We start from the raw sequence: 3,660 nt of genomic DNA, 5'->3' as shown, positions 1-3,660 counted from the left end.
CGTCTACTGAGCTGTGTATGATGCTTATACGCTCATTTTGCTGGCAAAAGAGCCTGTCATAAAATGTAATACTGACTATAAAACAAATCAGCGCTTTGAAACGACTTGCTTCAGATGTTTTCATAAATCCCTAATGGCTCAGGCACTGCCTGCTATTGATAATATTAATGTGTTAATAGTTCCTCTGAAGCAGCAGCACTGGGTAGGGCTGGACACACACACACACACACACACACACACACACACCCCACATTCACACACTCACACAGATGAGAATACCATGGAGCTGGAAGCAATGCTTTGGCTCTCCGGCGAATTCCAGCTGCACTTCGTTGACCTCAGAAAGCCAGATCCAAGTGAGATATCTGATATCATTTTAAATTCTTGGCTGGAGCACCCCTTTAGTTTAAAGTGTTTTACATTGGTTCATAAAAGAGTCTATTATATAGGTACATATGTACATATAAAAGCGTGGAGCACACCCATGTTCCTAGGAGCACTATTCACAATAGCCAAAAGGTGGAAACAACCCAAATGCCCACTGATAGGTGAGTGGATAAACAAAATCATATCTATCCATGCATTGGAATATCATTCAGGCATAAAAAGAAACGGAGTTCTGATGCATACTACACCGTGGTGAACCTTGAGAACATAATGCTCAGTGAAATAAGCTGGACACCAGAGGGCAGATAGTGTATGACTGCATTTACATGAAGTACCTAGAGTAGTCAAATTCATAGAAATAGAAAGTAGGATGAAAGTGATCAGTTTGGGAAGATGACAAAGTTCTGGAGAGGGATGAAGTGATCATTACACAACAATGTGACTGTACTTAATGCCACAAAACTGTATACTTAAAAATGACTCAAATGGGAGGTGTTATGTTATGCATATATTTTACCAGAATTCTTAAAGGGGTCAGAAAACTTGCGAGTGATGGCTATTAGGCTTCTCTACAACCTCCCATGTCCGCTCCTGTTGAGTTCCCTGCCCAGACCCACGGCTCTGTCCCCGGGGCTCAGAGTGCCCAGCTCCAAGGGAGGCTGCCCCTGGCTCCCCCAGCACCCAGCTGGGCTTTCTCTGCCCTTAAGGAAATGAGAAGCTTTGTGTCTACAATTCCCCAGACACCCACCTGGCCCAGAGAAAACTTCCCATTAAAACCCAGTTCCAGTCTTAAGAAGGAACTTAAAGAACCAAGAAGGATACTTTTTATGGTGCAGTTTCTCTGCTGCCTCCCTAACAGGCACCATCCCCATTGGAGGAGGGTCAGAAAATAGCCGCTCCAATCTCCTTGCCAAGTGGCCAAAGACACTCAAGTTCTTTCAGGGCACATTTCTCTCCCTGGACCACCCGGCCCTCTGATTTATGGGATGGATAGAAAGATTCTAGAGAGTCAACGTTAGAAATAACAGGTGGAGTGGGTGGGGAGCGTTGGCATTGGTTAGATTGCCGAGTTTTCCCTGGACTTGCCCCCATCTTTTGGGGTTCTTCCTTCCTGAAAAGTACTTGCCTAGAATCACTTCATGGTTTTACTCCTCACTGTTATAAGCAGCAGAACCTGAAAACAAACCACCGAAGCCGTTGAGTCTGAAGGCAGACAGGGAAGGCCCAGGCTGAGGCCGATGGCTACCCGGAAGTTTCTCTCTGTAACACACAGACACTCCACCCAAGCCAACGGTTTTTCTGAGGCTTCCTCTTTGGGGCCAGTTTAAGAAATGGTCAGAGCCGTCAAACCGCTGCCCTGTGCCCTAAAGGGAGACAAACATTGGCTTAATGCAAGTTTCTCCTGGGCACTCCCTTAAATTTCCCTTACACATCATTACCCAAAGCCAGGCTGCCAAGAGCCCCTGGGTCCCCGCACAAGGCGTTGGCCCAGCTTCGCATCTACGGTATGGCAGTGCCAGGCCGCCTTCTCCCTGCCAGCCCAGGAAGATACACCTGCAGCCAGTGGTGAGAGAAGCCTGTTCAGAGCCCTGCGTAGAGATGACAGAATGCGAGCACGATGCCTATTAGTTTCGGGCCGACAGGCCCCATGGCATGGACCCCAGACAATAAGGAGAGCATGCCAGTAAGGAAGGGAAGCCCCAATGGAAGGAAGTGGGGAGTGGCGGGCGGACAGGGCTCCCACTATGCAGCTAGGGTGCCAGTCATGTGCACGGCCCAGTCAAGTGGGAATCAGAACAGAATCTGAGATGTGAGCCGGCTAATGGGTTAAACTCTATTAGGACGGGGAGCAGGGGGAGAGACGCAGAATCAGAATCGGAGTATCACTAAGAAAACTTTGCAGCCAGATTTTCTACATCAACCGCTTCACCAAATTCCCTGCCAGCTCATAAAATGCTTGCCTGACTTGCCTTCTTTTCTCCAACTGATGCTATTTTATTAAACGGTGTTGGGGGTGGGAGGAAGAGGGAGGAAAGTGTAGAGAAAAGTCAGGAGTGAATTACATTTTAATTTTACTTTAAATAAAATTAAATTTGTTTAGGTTCAGGATGTACAGACCCTGATCATTTGCAGGTTGGATTTAAATATGCTATAACCGTGTGCATGTGTGTGCATGTGTATAGACTTGCCTGGTCAAATATACATGCAACACATGCAACAAGCACAGGTATTCACTATACCAGAGCATAACCATGTGCAACAGACTCTAAAAGTCATCTGTGTTTACAGTGTTTGGAGATCTATTCAAGAAAATCATATTTTGCTTTATATGTATGCATTGATTTTGTTCTTTGTAATTCTGGAAGCCTGACCTTTTTGTTTTACCTACTTTGGGGGACAGTATGCAAAGTGCTTTTATATTTTAAAAGAGTGCCGACTTGCTAGTTGATGGACCTTTTCTCCATCCATTTCCTGTTTTTCAGGCTGACCCAAGCTCTCTGGCCATGCCAGTGGGGTGGGGCAGTAGCAGCTGGGAATCTCAGTGGGATGTCTGCCATTCAAGCAGGCCTATTTGGAAACAGGATCTGAGTTGCTGCCTGCCTCTTTCTCATCCTGTGTCCACCAGGCACAAGGATGTACAAGACCCTGGGGTAGAGGGCCAAGGGACCTGTGAGTCAACTGTGCAAAAAGGAAGATATATATATATAAAAAAAAAAAAGGCACAGAACGAGTGTATGATGATGAGACCTGAGGAAAGGGAGAACACGAGAAGACTGGGGGACTGAGGACACTGGAGATTTAAGACCCCCTCCTGTGAGCCCAGTGGGCTGGTCATGAGTTTGGGCTCACCAGACTGGAGGCCTCAGGAGAACCCAGGCCCCCTGGCACTCCGAGGAGCACACCCACACCCGGCTGGATCAAGAGGCCGTCGGGCCACACTTCAACTCTGTCCTCCCCACGCCCATCCAGGTCAGACCCTGTCCCCATGCAGCCACCCTCTGAGGCGCCAAGCTCTCTTTGGGCCCAGGAGAGGACAAACACTCCAAACACTGATGCCGTCTGTATGGAATCACTAACAAAGCAACCACCACTTGCACCCATTCACAGCCTCCAAATAACTATTCGGAATCAAACAGGCCTGGCCACGAAAACCAGTGGGGCAATTCAAGGCCCTCTCCTCAGAAACTTAGATACACCGGGTCCACCTAAGAGACTACCGTCTGGGGCCACCCTCTGGGACCCCGGTTTCTTCTGGAAGCCCACTCGTTTATG

The sequence above is a fragment of the Myotis lucifugus genome, unplaced genomic scaffold (assembly GCF_000147115.1).
Source record: "Myotis lucifugus unplaced genomic scaffold, Myoluc2.0 scaffold_363, whole genome shotgun sequence".
NCBI lineage: Eukaryota > Metazoa > Chordata > Mammalia > Chiroptera > Vespertilionidae > Myotis > Myotis lucifugus.
This window is presented reverse-complemented; position numbering follows the sequence as displayed.